The following is an 18,720-nucleotide window of genomic DNA, read 5'->3' on the forward strand; positions in this document are numbered from 1 at the left end:
TTTGCCTTTAAATTGTCTTTGACCTTTACAGTTTAACCTTTTTGTCGACATGGGTTTATAAACCGCTATATGATCAGTTCAAGGTAAACATCCTCTACACTTGATTTTTAGGAATGTAAATACAAATGATGGAAACTCAAGCAATTCTCATCTTGGGGTTTTGTTTTTTCTTTAAATGGAACATGTGGTATTCAGGTGCAACGGTGTTCTTATAACCCAATATTAAACCCAAGTATGCTAATTAATATTTTTGTGAAAAATTTACCGTATGACATTTTTGAGGAAAAATGACATTTTTCGGAATGTCGCTATGAACATTTCCATCATATCTCAAATTAGGTGACTATGTAAGTTAACAGTGGGGTGGAGGAAATGACATTGTAACTATGTTTTTTGAGGGGGGTTTCTTCTTTTATTTTGCGTGTTGGGGGGTTTTTTTTTTTTTTGCCAAGCGATATTTAATAGCTATAATTTTGATGTATGCACAACAGCAAAAGATAAGTTTACCCTTGGTTTTTCGCATAATAAAAAGTAAAATGTTAAATATTCTTATTTTATGGATGGATTTAAGGGGGAAAACATTTTTTTTTTTTCATTCAAAAAATCTGAAAGGTAGCCAAAACCGTTTTGAATGTGCACCTTTAATATAACAAAGCTATATTTAGTGTGTTTGTAAAAATCACACATCAACCATCCTGGATTTTTCTAGGGTTAAACCTTTATTCTTGTAATACTTTGCTCAGTTTACAAATATTTTTTTACATTTAAAGTTGCAGCTCTGACTCAACTTTTTCAATTCCTCTTCAGTTTTATTGTCATATTAAGCTGATTCCCATGAACCTTTGTGAAGGTTAACCAGATAAAAAAGTAGAACTATCTATTCCTTGGACTTATTGTGGTTGACAAACTTTTTTGTGCATCTGTACTAAAACAGAGGTCCTAAATTTGGGGGACTGGGGCCCCAGTGGTTGCCTCGCACACTTTCAAGGGGCTGCAGCGTTGACTTCATTAAGGCTATTAGAAATGGTTTCAATCGTATTCAGAAAAGTTCTAAACAACTTCAAAAATTGTAATGCAGGGACTAGGAATAAGAAAAAAAGATTAAGATCCACTGTTTTATACAAGACACAAGAGATTACCAGTTCAGGGCTGTTTTACACTTTTTCTCATATTCGCAACGATTTTGAAATGCTCTTGGTCCCTTCTTCTTTCCCTACAATTTTTTTGTTTGTTTGTTTTATTTATTTATTTATTTATTTATTTGACCTGACTATAGCTATTTCTTACCTCTATCTCATTTTTTCCTATAGGCTATAGAGTACGACAGGGAAATTAAAACAGGGCTTTGTAAACTGGAATTATTCGACTGGCTTTAACAGAAACGGGGTTTTCCCAGACTAGAATGGTAAACAGCAGTTTTGAGACATTCAGTCACTTTTCTTAAAACATTATCCACAATAATCCACAGCACCAACAAGTGGTTGTGATAAGTTCATTAATAGAGTCATATATGTGGGGTGCATGTAGGCCTATTAAGGCCTTTTGTCCACGTTCTTTCCGATCATGAAATACTGTAGATGCTGCAAGCTTTTTAAGGGCTCCGAGCTGAAATAGGATGTGCGGGGAGCAATATGTAGATTCTGGATCACACAGGCTCCACTCATCTCGGTGTCCCCAGTTAACATAGGACTACATCCTTCACAGATTACTCCTCAGGGGAACCTAATAAACGAAAGGGTTTTTTTTTTTTTTATGAGATTTAGGCTACTTAGCCCATATTCGTTCTCACTCAGAAGCCCCCATTGGTGTTGGTCGTCATAGTCAGTGTTACTTTGTGCACCCCAATAAAGAGCCCTTTTATAAATTGTGAACTACTTTAGTCTCGCTCCTTATTTTAAAGGGGTCATAGACGGTTGCTAAAAAAAAGACATTATTTTATGTGTTTGGTGTAATGAAATGTGTTATAATGTACATTATTCTATGCCCCGCCTTTCTGAAATGCATACATTTTTACAAAGCCCGTCGGTTTGAATGCGAGGTGTGCTTCTGATTGGCCAGCTATCCAGGGCGTTTGTGATTTGGCCGAATGCCCAAACGCATGTGATTGGGGGAAATGTTGAGACACCCCTGCGCTGGCAGGACTGTTAGCGCGGTGACGTCCACGTATGTTTTTTAACGCAAAGTGACGTAAAGTCTCCCTAATGTCAGTGAGAGTAGGATCCCACTAATGTAAATACATTTCTCAAAGATGGTTTTCTACAACATTATCGGGTAAGGTTCACAGATTTTTTTTCCATTCCTAATACTGCCATGTGGTTTGAGCATCTTGGTATCAGCATTAGTGGGGCAGGTTTTCTCACTGAGTGATGGACTTGTGTGCGAAGCCATGACAGAAAACATATAGAGCTTTCCAGTGCAAGCTGTGTCAGTTAATGAAACACACTATGGTGGGGACAAAGCTGTGGCCCCCAATACAATGCTTTAAAAAGGGTTACGGCCTTTATCACAGTTGTGTCAGTATTATTCAGTTAGTCACTACATTAAAGAAGACTTGAATGGGTTACTTGGAGGGATTATGATGGTTTCACACCTAACACCCTTGCAGTGACATTCTACTCCAACCTTTGTTATACTCCTAGCAGACTATATAAGAAAATGACTGGTCCACAAAATAGAAATAAATTAAAATAACTTCTGTACCTTTTAATTAAGCATTAGCTGTACTTTTCTTTGTGCTGGAAGAAATTTAATGAAATCTTCAGGAGAAGACCTTCAGTGGGAGATCGTTATCCTGAAATTTAAATTATTTCCAGAGTTTGATGGGTTGTGAACTGTAGATGGGAGGGCGATCTGGGTGCGCATCACCTACACCACACCCTTCAATAGTTACAGGGCAATAGCGCCGATATCGTGAATAATAATGCAGCACTTTGTAAAGCACTTACAGGGTGCACATTATAAAATTGCCCGTAACGCACGTACTTTAATTAGTAGCAGTTTTAGGTTTACATGATAAATTATGACACCTATTAAATCTTCAATACAGACTCCGAGAACAGCTACTTTCAGCTCCTGGGCAAAGGAGTGTTTCCTCCTCAGCCCCAGGCGAAGCCTCTCAGAGGGACCTGCAATATGTCACAGGGTGTTAGAAAGGATGTCCCTGCAGTTTTCAAACAACCAAACTCAACCATGCTCTCTTAAACTACTGTAAAACATGGTACTCTGATTGTCATTTAGCGAGTGGGAATGGAGGGGATTTCAAGTGCATTGATCTCTTCAAAAAGTAATAGTATAGCTAATTTTTGTGGACTGGATTACTTAACTTGAAACTGCAGTAATTCTAGCCAAAATGCACTTTGCCATTTATAAGACATTGCAAATCTCATTTAGACTTTTTATCTAGCATTTCATCAGTGAATATGTATATATATATATATACACACATACATACATACATATACACATATATATATATAGTATATATATATATAGCATATATATATATATATGTCATCATATAAAAATGTACTTCCTCACCTTTAAAACTGTACCATCGCTGGCTGAGCGCCTCCAACCAGGATACTCAATCAAAAACGTTATATTCGGAGCCAAGGTTATCACAGCAATAAAAGCCGCATTCCAAAAAGGCGTACCCCAAAAAGTGATATATCTATATATATATATACATAATTACCATACATACATACATACAATAAAATTGCCCCGGTGCAGCATGAAATGACCGGGTTCGCTTTCCATATTGCCTGAACTAGGACTAACTTACAGTAGCTGCAATAGAGTACTACTCCATTTCACATGATATCAGATCTGCTGTTTGCATCATAATAATTACCAGACAGGACCTCCCTACATCTGTTTAGGAGCCAATAAGACTGAACATTGAGGTTAATTCAGGCATCAAGATGGGCACCTTGACTCATTTCATATTCTTTAAACAAGTGGCCAGAGTCGGAAGCATGACTGAATTATTAACTGTGTATTTCATAACGTTAGTGACAATATGTTAACGTGTTTTTTTCTCCCTGTACCCCTGCTGGGAACAGATGGCTCCTTTTACTTTATTTTCCACATCAAGTATGATTATTTCTTTGTGCCAAAAGCCACCTGCCGTTCCTTGGTCTCTGCACTAATTATTTATGTTGGTAACACGCAGCAGGACTTGTTATCAGTTGGATGGTGTCTTAAACATGTACCTTTTTAACCAAAGTCTTGTCCCTGGATGGGATATCAATATTTCTGAGTTAGTTCTTGTCTAACTTTCTCAGTGGACTATTATGTTCATTTGGCACTCCTAACAATGAATTTGAATTTTGCTATCTGACCCACAAAGGAGTCCGCGAGAAGACCACCTTTTCCAGTTGTGGGGATCATCGAATCTCCTCATTCTTGTAAACATTTTTGTGAGTTTCTCTTGTTACCACACAATCTGAACATGCTAAAATTTCGACTGATCAACAGAGGGTACCAAATATTAGCATGTGAAGTCTAAGCTCAATCTTCCCTGCCGGAACAAGAGGATAAACCAATTCTTCCCTGCCCGAAACAGAGGATAACCACAAACTTCTAGCACTTTACTGCCTCCCTAAACTTCCCTGGCCGAAACAGAGGTAACCATCCCTTCCCGCTTTCCCTGCCGGAAACAGAGGAATAACGAATATTACACACGTAATGTTAATCTTCCATGCCTGAAAGGATAACCTTCATCTCCCTAAAATTTTTTTTAGAGGATAACTTAGCTAACCAAAACCCTACAGCTGGCTGTCTGTAAACTCTTCTCTGATGGCAAACAGAGGATAACAAATTTGTACTGGTCTTTAAAGGTTTCTTCTGGATAGAGTTTTACATCTCCAACCCTTGGTTGATACAGAAAATCATCTCAGTCTGGTGGAACGAAGACCAGATTTCTTTGGTTTGAGCTTTGAAGTTTCAAATCTGGATTCAGGTGAGAAGCCTCTATCTGGGTCACGGCACCAAAACTGGTTGGACAACTCAAAGCGAAAACCATGGGAGACCCTTGGGTAATCTTCAGCAGAAATTCTTTACTGAGAACGCGCTCTGTGGCGCTGCAGGATTCCATAAAAAAGGTCCCTAACTAGTCCTTTTAAATACATGTTTGTAGTTTATATACATTTCTAGGGTGAGGGATACATGTAGAGGTTGTAACAATCTAAACAAAGCATGCAAATGCAAAGGTACGGGAATCAGCCAGACACTGGAATTTTCCCAGCTTTGGGATTCCATCAGCAATAACAGTGTGATTTTTTAAATACAGAGGTGCCTGACAGTATCCGCCTCCATACCTTCACATTATCAGTCAATAGAGAACAAAAAGCACAGTTGTGCCTTGAGCTTAAAAATTGCCCAAAATGGGCAAGGAAGAGCACAAAGACCAAAAGGTTGTTATCTCAACACCGGGCTTCCTGACCTGGCTGCCTCCCTTTTGATCCTTGTTATTACCTCAAAATGTATAACACAATGTTTACATAATTTTTTTTTCAGTTTATAAAAACTTTTACAATTGGAACCTAGATTAACATTTAATAAATTTGTCAATTCCACAGTTAGCCATAGAAAAAAAAAATGCAGAACTTGGCAACCCTGTATTCATATAACCCGATTGCATGTCTGAGGGCAGATGCAGTATTCCCTGACCGAATGACTTTTCATACGTTTTTAGGGACCTTGACACACTGCTATTTCTTTACTTGGCAGATCTATGGGACAGTTCTCAGTCTCCAGGTTTTAAATCCAAAAACCTTAAATTGTGGCCCGGAAGACGAACGGAATTTTTTTACGGATTTGGAATGGACATGGGGGTAGTGATTATAACAAAAAATTTTTTGGGGGTATGGAGTAGCCCATTAAAGTAGCCCAGTTTCCGCAGGGCAAAACCACTGACTTGGCAAACACTGATTGATGTAAAAAAGATGAAAGCATGCGCATTTGGACCAAAGCACTGTGATGCAAGGGAGGGGGAGACCCAAAATGATTCTAAACTTAAAACTGTGTTTTGCGTTGTGCTGTTGTTTTAACTACTTACAAAGTTCTTTAAAGTATAAAACATTGTTTTGTTTACATATACACAGTCGTGGGGTTTTTTAATCAAATTTTTAGGGGGGACAACCCTCAGATAGGGTCAAAAAGTCAAAAATTCACAATTACTTTTTTTTATCACATGGTGGAAACCAGTTAAATTATTAATATAATCTAATATACCGTTGAATAATAATCAATAATAATTACACTTATTATGCAAAACTATAACATTTTTATGATTTAATTATCTGTAATTTTTAAAACCCCAACCTCCCCACAGCACCAACCCCAGCTGCTACCAAATCTGGCTTCTGGTGCCACCACTGTATTCTGTAGCAAACTCTCAAAAAATTTAGTCTGGAGCCCTGCTAATAATATGCCATTGCATATTGTGTAAAATTGAAATTAACTAAATGGCAAGTACTAAAAAAGTCAGCTGCTGAAATGTTAAAACTGATTATCAACAAAAGAAACCGTACCCGTAACGTTGACCCTAAAAAACAGTTATAACAAACCACATTTTAATTTTTCCAAAAGAGGACAGTGGGTGGGGGCTGGACAGGGGGCGGCTGGTGTTTGTGTTTTGGTTTGGTGGTTAAAAGTAGTGTGCAAAATATGTCATTTTGTGTACATACCTAAAATACATTTTTTTACAGTTACTGTTTATGCATATTGAGCATAAACACAGCTAAAAAGCTTACTACTACCAGTGCCCCCTCCTATCACAACAACAGAACACCTCTAGCACAGTTTTATCATAGGCAGGATCAAAATGTCTTCAATACAGCATTTCAGCCTCAAATGTATGAATTTTAAGCAAACATTTTCAACCTGTACACCACGGGTAAATCAAGCCATGGTCAACAGTTTAAAAAGTATGCCATAGGAAAAAAAAATGAGACTTGGCAACCCTGCATTCCACACGAGCTGCAGGATTCATGATTTGACAGATCATGGGTTGAGGAGAGAGAGATGGCTGATAGACCATGAAATGTGAGGATTTTGGCTGCTCAACAGACTCCTAGCTTATTGACCAATATCTGAATCTTACTTCACACAAAGCACATGCATGATCACGTAAAACAGAAAGTGAACAGTGAGCAGCTTATTTAAAAGACATTTAAATACTTTGCGTATTGATGAGATGCTCTCCAGATGCCCAAAAATGTATGCAATATTAGAATGTTTGGCGGGAGCGGGCAGGAACTGGACCCAAAAATCACAGGAGCAGGCGCAATAATAAAGTCAGAACTTTAGTGGAGAGTGGGATTACGAAACTCTGTCCCCTTGTGACATCTAATACAAAACTTCACATCACTCAATTGACAACTGTCCGATAGCAAAAGCTGAATCCCGATATTTTTTGGCGGTTCAGAAATCCGGCTGAGACCATGTCCCGGAAAAAGAGAAATATGGTCACTCTAGTGTCATGGGCAACGTAACAACACAAAGTACCTCACGTGGGAAACACTTAACCAAAACGAGTTGAAAAAATGTGCATAAAACTAATGTAAATCAAGCAAGCTAGTATGCACAGGCCACAAAGTGTGTGGCGAAATAACACATTAGCCGGGGGACCCAGAGGGAAATAATATGGAATTTCTACCATATAGGGGGAAACTTCTTGGCACAAAATAAATTCAAGCACGTTTCAAGGACCGTGTGTCAATGTATGCTTATTTGTTCAAAAACTTTCCAGGGCCTTGAAAAAAATTTTGTTCAGATGGTCCCAAACTTTTCAAGGATTTTTCAAGGACCCGTGGGAACCCTATAAAAAGTATGACAGGGGTTCTCAACTCTGGCCCTCAAGGTCCACTGTCATGCAGAGGTTACGCCCGCAATCAGATTTCATAGTTTGGCTAAGTTGTGAATTTAATATATTGTGTACCACAAATTCAGAGCACTGGTAAGCACAGTGGCTGACTATACACTGGTGACTTAATTCTGTCATCATTGTACAACATCACTACTGACATTAGTGCACAAGAGTTAAAAACTGATATCTTTTTTTAATGCTAATTTACAGCACATTATGATAAATCCTTTGTTACATGTATGTGCAAGAGTTCAGTCATAAATAAATTGGAAATGTTTTTACTAGATAAGAGATTTATTATTCACTAGTGATATATGTTTATGCTGGAAATATAATATTGGTTTGGTGTGTTTAAATTATATTATGTGTAATAGCGAATTATCTCTTTAAGTGTGAGCATTTCAGAACTATCCTAAGGGAACATAGTGAGCATTGATGATTCCTGGTTTTCACAGCTTTTTTAGGGAGCAAACATTTCATGTGCACTGTAAAAAAAAAAAAAATTATGATTGAGGAAACAGCCCTTAACCACCACTGACTACTGAGCAAGGGCCCTGAGTGATACACCACCCAGAGTTTAGGTCCACACCTGTTCACACTCACCTGTTTGTGACTTTATAGTTAGTAAAACTGAAGACCTTGATTAATGTGTTCAGGTGTGCACTGCACTAGGTTGGAGCACAGCACAACTCTGCATGTACAGTAAGTGGACCTTGAGAGACAATGTTGAGATCTCCTGCAATATGTTCTGAACATGGACAATTCAGAGAGGCAGGATTGCTTTCTAGATTAATGACTTACAACACTGGTGTCCAATCCTGGGCATGTGGAGGACCAATGTTCTGCATAGTTTCTGGTGATCCTTGAATCAGCTGCTCAGGTTCTGCTTAATTGGGGTTGGAGCTAAAACTATGAAAAAAAAAGAAAGACAACAACCAATATTATGATGTTAAAAAGTTAAACTATGTTAAAATTAAAAAATTTGATTCATAAATATGCACAACATCCATTTTTAATAAGAGGTCTAACACCGTGTCTACACTGAACGGCGCAACAAAATACAACAGAACCTATTATAATCAGTTTTGCTTTTTACACTGGATGCGGCATGGCACGACACGTGAGGCATGATATTTCTGAAGGATTATGTGACACTGGAGACTGGTGTAATGAGGTTGAATGTTGAAAATTCAGCTTTGATCACTTTTTGAAACATATTGAAAAAAAAAATAGATATAGATAGATATAGATTCAGTATGTTTTGGTTTGGATTAGATGGAGATGGAAAAAAAAAATGTTAAACGTCGATTTTTGGGCTAAATTTGGACCAAATCTGACACACCAAACGAAGACCAATTTCAACAACATCGATTTTTGGGGTTTGGGGCTTAATTTGGACCCAATGTGTTGGACCAAACAAAGACCAATTTTCAACGTCGATTTTTTGGGTCTAAAAAGAAAGCCATGAAGGGCCGACTTTATTCCGCCCAAAAAACGACACATATATATATATATATATATATATAATAACATTATTTCTGTCCCCCTCACTTCTGAAAAGATGGCTATGCCCCTGCAACAATCGAAAAGAATGTCAAACCCACAAATGTTCAGAGAAAACAAACTTCAAACTATATGCAAGTAACCCAAACAAAAGCCGGGCAATAAACCGAGAGACAGCTTGACTGACTGAGTGGGAACGACACATCAGTATCTGCAAACACTATGAAGGGAACAATTATTTGTGTCACTGATGCCTTGTTTGTGCATACAGATATTTCCAGTATCTCATTGGCATATCAAAAAAAGGAAAACAAAAAGGTATGCATGTCCATCTGTCTGAAAATGTGCTGCGCTGGATGTCAGTCCAGACTCCACATAGAAGGATGTGCTAGAACAGTGACCATTGCAGCTGCAACTGCCTCTCACTTGTTTTGGACTTTTGTGTTCTGCTTGGCTGAAATGACTGCTATAATCATCTGCAATGTGCACTGACATGGCAGACAGCTCTCTCCAATTATTGAGAGAATGAGAGAGCCTCACTTCGAGCCATAATGGCATGGTGCAGGTGATGTGTTGCTCACACTGGTTCAGAATTACACTCAGGTTGTCTTGGTGCAGTAAAATGAAAGCAAAACATTTAATTTGTCTCTTTATTTCCTAATATCTAGAGCATGAAGAACAATGCAAATCTTCAGCTTAAATGAAGGTAAAAGAACCCTTTGTCAAGGTTCTGCCATGGCAGCTTTGACTGTGTTGTCTCTGTTTAATGTTTTTTCTATGTTTTGTCTTGTGCCTGCAACACATTGCTTTGTGTCCTTTGTTTGTGTCTGCCATGTGTCCGTTTTGGTCCCAAATCCTTGTTTCCCTCGGTTGCGCCCTCTTGTTTTAGTAGCCCTTGTTCTTGTTCTTTGTTTTCTCTAATTGTGCTCATCTGGCCCCTTGTGTTGTTTCCCTCCTTTATATATATATATATATATATATATATATATATATATATATATATATATATATATATTTTTTTTTTTTTTATTTATTTATTTTTTACCTCTTGCGTTTGCTGGTTTGTTTTGTGACTTGAATCTTGCTTGTCTAGACTTGTATTTATCCTCTTATTGTTTGGACTGTGCTCCCTCCTCACCTATCTTGTGCTGTGATTTTGTTAATAACTCACTCATTCTGAATTTGGATCCCTTTCTGCTGATCTTTACACCCTTCCCTGTAATTTGACTGGGGGGTCCCAACATGCACTACACAAAATGTACCTTCTCAACCATGTCATAAAGTTAGATATGGCTTTTAGAAAGTCTCCACTAATCAGAAGTGACACTGCTGTTTTTCTGGCTGTTGCAATCTCTGTTCTGCGCTCCTGAGAAGGATGAGGTTGAAAAAATAACAAACGCAGAGCGTGATTGTGCAGACAGTGGGAGCAACTCTGGCCCACTGAAAATGGCAGCTGTCAAGGCAAGCTTACAGAGAGAGGAAACCTGCGCAGGCCCTTTGCTGTCTGAGAGACTTTTGTCACATTGCAGTAGAAACCTCAAGGATTCAGAGGAGATGAGTGGTGGCAAGGCCTGGCTGGGGTCATAGGAGTTTTATTAAGGAGATAGTTCGCCAACATGTGAACTCATGTGTGACCACCTTAGTAATTGCATTTAAAGGAGGAATGGTTCATGTTTCTTTTCCAGTTTGTGGTACTGGATCATGTTGCCGTTTTTGTGTGTGTACTATATATAAAAGTTTAGATTCCTTAAATAACTGATTAATAAACTGAGTTGAATTAATGACAAGAGTACATAATATTATGTGCACTGTAGGGCTGTCAAAAAAAAAAAAAAAATAGAATTTAGAATTTTATTTTAATTTAAAATGAAAATCCACATTCGAATGCAAAAGCGTTGCATTTTCATTTTAGGTGTGCATTAAGGCGGGCTGCTTTAAGGCCCGGCCCGCACAGCTTTCAAAAGGCGGACGAGCTCAACACGCAGTACCACTTCTGTCTCATCATTCAACTCGTGCGTGCGCTGTTGTAAGCGCAACGTCCGCGCCGCGGTCTCATAAATTGCCTGCACGCGGACGGGGTGCGCGGCTGTCCGCGAGCCCTCTTGATGACGAAAATGACATAATGCAGACGGTGCGTGGACGCGGACGGCCGAAGTATATTTTGGCCTTTATCAGTGGCACACGAGATGCGATGACAATGTAAGTGTAACTGCATTATAATTTTTTTTTTTTTTTTTTAGCCTATCCAGTTGAAGCCACTAGATGCAGCGCTACTGCGATGTTCTTTCAAAATATTGCATTAAAAAGAGAGCATCAATGTGGAGAAGATCTTGTTTACATCAAAACCGAAACCAAGCCGTTCACACAGAACGAATATTTTTGCGCATTTTCTAGAGGGACATCTTCTATCAGCGTTGCACTCGCGTCTTGCACAAGAGAGCCGCATGTTTAGAAAGCCATGTAAGATTAATGTAAATTCAACCTTTTAAAAACATATCTCGAGACTTTATGTTGGGTTTTTGCCCATCCCACTGCCTCGCATGTTTTTAAATGAAAAATGTACTCTGTGTGATTGGCTTTCCGCCCTTTGTAAACTATGCATGCATACATGATGCTGTTTTGTTTATAGATGTTTAAGCAACTTAATTATAATTGGTTTATAAACATTATTTTAAATATTATTCACTATACAGTCATGTATTCTAATGCTCTGAATAAACGTGCATTAGTAATATGTTGCTCAATACACCCTCTTGTGGCCTCAGGAGAGAAGCCAAAAGTTTTTCTTCGCCCTAACTGAAATTATGCATTTTAAATTAGAATATAATTCGAATTTTGATAATATTTAAGTACAAAATTCGAATTTATTTTTCAGTGATTTTTGACAGCCCTAGTGCACTGTGCCAAAGAAGCTTGATAGTTTTTATTATTTGAGCTGATAGCAAAGAACAGCACTTTGCTATATATGCACACAAATGAGGAGCTTGGCCCACTGCTCTTCGTCACACCCTGCACCAGCGGGCAGTTGCTGCCTCCACCCATCTACCAGCCACAGCCCCCCAGCCACAGCCCCCCCAGCCTGCTCATTGCCGAGGGCAGCCCCTTGCGTCCCGCGCCTGTCCTAGCCCCAGCGGAGACACAGGAGATTCAGGGCTGGATGGAACCAGTGGAGATACAGGAGAATTAGGAATTACCTCCCCAAACCAGTCTATAAGGTCCATTTGAAAAATGTCCATTAATTCCTTCATATAATATCCAGAAACCAGTTGCAGCTCACCCTCAGGGTTGCAGGAGCATACTCCACACCCTCGATCTCCACAGTAATCCCACAACGCACGATGTTGCCCGCTCACACGCAGTACCTGGTCAGTCGGTGCTCTCGAGTTCCAAGCTTCCGGGACAATGATTGGCTCTGTTATAATGGCCGGCTCGGGCTCTGCAGCTGCTGTGGGCTCTGGCTTTAGCTCCATGCAGCGGGCATGACAGCTGGCTGGTCTCTGGTTTCAAAAGGGGGGCTGGAGATATCCTGCCCTCACAGCGCAGACGGTGAACGGGATCGTTATTCTCCATCACCCACCTCCACGAAAGCGGCAAAATCATCCCTGGGGGCCGTTCGCTGGTAGGTGTGCCTTACACTGCTGGCTCAGGCAGGCATAGTAGAAAGCACAGAGTGAGTGGTCAGGGAAGTCCGTTAGGCATGCCAGATTGGAGAAAGTCCCCTTGTGTGGTCCTCCAGCTAATGGTCCCCCGGTGCTCCAGGCACAGGAGTCCGCACTGCCACATTGGCGTGCTGAGGGAGAAGCTGTGATTCGGCTGTTGGAGTGGTATGTAGAGGCTCTCCCAGCTCGGGGTGAACGGGCGCAAACACGGCTCGTTCCTGAGGGGACTGGACAAGGAAAATTTTGGCTGTTCACAGAACTTCTTCCCCACCTCGAAGTCCGAATTGTTCAACCAGAGGACCAGATTAATAAGCTCGATCAAGGGGAAATCACCACCTGGAAGAGTGCAACGGATTGTGACCTCATCCAGCCCCGGCAAAAAACAAGCGCCCAGGAACGAGTCGTGATAACTCACCTGGTTTGTGAGCTCGAGGACATCCATATACTAAATTGTTCCGCAACCTCCGACCGCTCTGCCTCAAACACCTCAGTTCTTCCTCAGCCTACATTTTCAGTTGCGGTCAGTTCTTCTGTAACACGTGCGTGTCTACAAATGAAGGGTGCCAGACGAAATTCAAAAAGGAGTTGGTTTTAATGATCACAAGGGCGAAGAACCCAAACCATGACGTTAACTTGAACTTGACTTGACTTAACACAATGAGACTTTTTAAGAACCGACAAACTAGAACTAAAGACAGACCGGGTTTATAAAACAAAAAAGAAGTAATCAGCAGAACAGAAACAGAAGGGGGAGTAATTCAATGAACTAAACAAGAAAAGGAACATGACCAAATAAGGAAAACTCAAAAGGAACATGGAGAACAGAAGTCCATGAGTGTGTACACTTTTGGGGATCCGCTAGACATGGATCCTCTAGATTTTTTGTCCAAAACTGGATAAGGGTGTATGGAGGTTATAACATGTCATATGTAAATGCTTGTAGACATTATTACGAAATATGCCATACCACACTCATTAATTATGCCTCCTCACAGGAAGTTTGTGACACAAAGAGCAGACCCAAAGCGGCAAAGATAAAAGCTGTACTTAGACTTGCTGGGACTAATTTGGTTACCTTCGAAAGATAACTAAGGTGACCAATGGAAATTGGAGAGCATCCTCTAGCATTAGCACCAAGGTTGTGGACATGTTTACCTGTTTCCGTGGTTTGCCCATTCCACTAAACAAAAGCTCAAGGTGTTTAAGTCCAACATGATTTGCACAGAGTATTTGCACATGCGAAAAGCCATTGCTACACGACCATGAATATGCTGGAGATGTAACTGGCACCATACGAGCACATCATTCCCAAAATGACACGTATTTCATTGCAAGAAGTCAGAGGAAATCTGCAGAATCTAGACAACCCATTGCTGCCGTTTGGCAGGATAGAATGTGGCTAGTTATCAAGAGAAGGTTCCATCCTGAGACCAAGGGCGATTTGCAAGAGTAATTTGGAAGGTGTTACTCTTTGTCATGCATGTGGAAAGGATGGTAGGAAGTAGGAACGAACATGAAGTTGTCTGTTTTGCATGTGGAAGGAAGGGACACAAGGTGAGACAGTGTCACTTTTCACACAAAAGAAAAATGAGTTAAGGCCCTGATATACGGTACTTTAGATGAAATCGAAGAACGAACTAATGCAATCTGGCTCCTAAACTCCTTTGAGTTTCCATTGGTCCGTGGCGGTTACGCAATCGGTGGGTGTGTTCTGAAACTCCACCTTCTTTGACGTGCGTTTTTTTTTTTTTCTAGTTCATTTCTCATTCAGCGGAGGTCAGGCAAGAGAGAACATTATCTCCGGCCTAGTCATGAGTGTCGAATAGCTGAGCTGGCACAAATATAGCCGCACCTGTACGATAGCTCACGGAGAGATTTTAATGATTCAGAGAAAGCATTTAATTCCTAGAAAGAAATTGCTACAAAGCTTGGTGTCGACGACCAGGAGTTATGCAAAAAGTAACATAGAGAAACAAACTCGAGACGTTTTCCAAAGCCATGAAAAGAATGAAAGGAAAGAGTAAAGAAAGGTAGCAAGTACCAAAGACGTGTTTCAAATAAATGTTACACCATACTGCTGCTGCTGTTGTTTTTCTTTTAATAAGTGAATTTAAAGGGTATACAATAAATGAAATGCCAAACGAACATACAATAATAAACCTTTGTTTTTCTCAAAAGTAAATCATGACACCACATAAAATATCAAAAGCTCAACCTTTCTGAAAAGCGAGGTTCTGTGCTCTGATTGACCAACTATCCAGTGCATTGTGATTGGCCGAATGCCTTAAGCGTGTGACGAAAATGTTACGCGCCTTACCATATTGCCATGCCATGTCCTGGTCAGAACACTGATGCAACAAGACAAAAACATTAAAACCCATTATTAACGAGGCATTTATTGTATCCAGTGTGGACATAATTACGGATTATAATGACTTATATTGTCTTTTTGCACATTGCGTTGCATCATACCTCGTAAACATAAAACCATGTCTGCATTTGTGATCGGAGAAATGACAAACAACAGAATCAGAATCAGAAAGAGCTTTATTGCCAAGTTTGCTTGCTCATACAAGGAATTTGTTTTAGTGACATAAGCTTCCAGTACACAGAGACAACAACACAAAAAAAAAAACAACAACAAGGGATCTTATATGTTCACAAACAGCTTGTAATACTCCAAAGAGAAAGGAAAACTTGGAATCGCATCATATGACCCATTTAAAATTTAATATATGAGAAATTATTTAATTGCATTCTGTAATTAAATTTCTATAGCTTTGATGTTTTGAATGTGAAAAGATTCTTTTGGGGGAAATGCGGGGCAACCTCTTTTTTTTGATCTTGTTTCAGGTATAAGCATTGAGATGTTTGTTTAGATGTGTAACCTCCTAGAGAAAGATGATCTGGTCATCTGAAGGACAAGAAGGCCAGCAAAACCAGTGGAGCCAGGGGACTTCCACAAGAAAAAGGACTTCTTAAAGAACAGAGTGATCATCAGAACCAGAAATTGAGAGATTTCCAGACTCACAAGATCCAGAATTCCAAGCCTAAAAGATCTAGAAACACAGACTGGAACACAGGCAATGACTGCTTCTTCCAGAAGAACTTTGGAAAAGAGAACCAAGGACAGATCAAACCATTTTCAGAGACTGTAGACAGCAGTCTTACGCTGAGATGGAAAACAAGTGGGCAGAGGACATACCCACACTAAGAAATATGCTAAGAAATTTCTAGTGTCACTGGACATGACACTAGAAAGACACAAATATATGCATACTCGAATGCAGAAAATATATTATTGTCTATTGAATGCACACGTGGACAAAGGATGTTCATGTTGATAAAAGACAGAACGCACGTGAAGAAAACAAACACACACACACACACACACACACACACACACACACACACACACACACACACACACACACACTATGTTGCCTATTGGTTGACATTTTTGCTCCATTAGCTTTAGGCTATGTTTGTATGGTCATAATGTTTAGTACATTTAGATAATTAGTTTTGCTGGTATTGTTCTCAAGTGCTCCTCTCCCAAACCTAAGAAAAAAATTGTATGCAATTTTGCCAAATTTGAGAAAAGTCTCTATGATAAATTTTGCCTAATTGGATGGAGAAATAACCAGTCTGCATAAGGTGTCGACCCAGTGACAGGTAAGATTCTACAGTGGCCAGAGGGGGACAACCTAAGATGGGGCTTCACCTCCACTGAGTATCTGCCCAGGAAGGGAGGTGTAATCTGTGTAACAGGAGTGAGTGTGATGCTACTTTTTGGCCAAGAGCATCAAAGGGGAGACTGTAAGAATCTATAGTCTGCCCTGATCCAGATTCCCCTCCACAATATATGTTTGATCATGCGCATTTCCCAAAATGGCGTAATTATTATAGAGAAGAAGAAAGTCAACAGTTATATTGTTTCTAGACCATTTTGGGGTGATCACTTCCTGAGCAAATGTGACCAATTTTAGAATGGGAGCAGGTGTGGGACACAGAGAATCACCTCAGACAAAGGGGTGTCAGAACTTAATTAACATAGAGACTACAGATGTTACGACAGGAGCAACTGCATTTACATTAAGTGTAATAAACTGTTACTGTTTAAAAGGTTTGATCTTAGGATGTTCGGGGTTCATTCAGACTCTGTTGAACCCAAGTTGCAACATGTGCTTTGTCACTGCTATGCTGCAATAAACAACTTCATCGAGCTCCAAGTCCTCATCACTTTTTCTTACAAGGCAGACCCACCCCTTGCTTTGCTCTGTCCCGTCTGAGCCTTGAGATGCTTCATAGACCGGACACAAAGCTTTAAGACCTCAGACCAGCTCTTTGTCTGTTACGGAGGCTGGCAGAAAGGTAATGCCATCTCTAAGCGGAGGATAGCCCACTGGATTGTGGATGCCATCACCCTGGCTTATCAGGCACAGGGTGTGCCCTGCCCACTAGAAGTGTTGCATCCTCCTGGGTGCTGACTCGTGGTGCCTCGCTGAAAGATATTTGTAGAGATGAGGGCTGGGCAACCCCCAATACATTCGCTAGACTCTGTAGCCTTCATGTGGAGCCGGTATCCTCCTGTGTTCTCACCTCAAATGGGTAGAGGCACTGAGAGGCCCCAGTTTAGTGTAGGCTTGCTAAAAGTGCTCCAGAGTGTCCGTACTGTAGACACTGTTGAGCTCCTCCATCCCCTCAGCAGCCAGACGTGGCGGAACGTTCGGCATCAGGCCTTCACTCAATGAATCCTTGAGAACTGGTAGAAGGCTGGGTTCCATATGTGAGACCTAAGTGGTTCCCATATGTGTAAAGTCCATGGTATAGCTTCAGAGCCCATGTTACTCCGGCAGACTTCTGCCATTTCAAAGAGGGTTACAATCACCTCTAATCTTATATGTACCTAAACGGATGTTCATATGTGTTCATATGCTTCTGAAACCTACTTCGGGAAGGATGGGGCTTCTGCAACGTTCCTCTTCCAAGTGGAATGGGTACGTTTTCCCTGAAGGAGGAAACGGAGACGTCCCATCACCATAGCTGCTGTACTGGGTCACCACCTCAGCTCCTCAGCGAAAACCTGGTATGCCCTCAGCAACCAGACGTGGCGGAACGTCCGGCGCCAGGCCTTCACTCGATTAATCTTTGAGAACCGGTAGAAGGCTGGGTTCTATATGCGAGACCTAAGTGGATCCGGCTGCCTTTCTATGCTCACGCTGTGATCAGCGGTGGCTGGATGCAATCATTTCATTTACACTCAATGTGTTTATGCGGTTTAAGGTTAAAAAAACACATTAATTTCCACATAATGTACATTAATGTTTCTCCTCTATGCCCCACCTTTCTGAAACACGTCAATTTTTACAAAGTTCATCTTTCTGAAAAGCAAGGTGTGCTCTGATTGGCCAGCTATCCAGTGCATTGTGATTGGCCGAATGCCTCAAGCGTGTGACGGAAATGTTACGCCCCTTACCATACTGTCATGCCGTGTGTCCCAGCTCAACGAGACAAAACCAATAAAACCCATTACAAACAAGGCATTTGTTGCATCCAGTGGGGACATAATTACTGATTATAATGACACATACTGTGTTTTTACACGTTGCGTATCGCACCACGTAAACATAAAACCATGTCTGCATTTGTGATCGGAGAAAAGACAAACAACATGTGCTACTC

Source organism: Cyprinus carpio, chromosome A5 (assembly GCF_018340385.1).
Source record: "Cyprinus carpio isolate SPL01 chromosome A5, ASM1834038v1, whole genome shotgun sequence".
Lineage (NCBI taxonomy): Eukaryota > Metazoa > Chordata > Actinopteri > Cypriniformes > Cyprinidae > Cyprinus > Cyprinus carpio.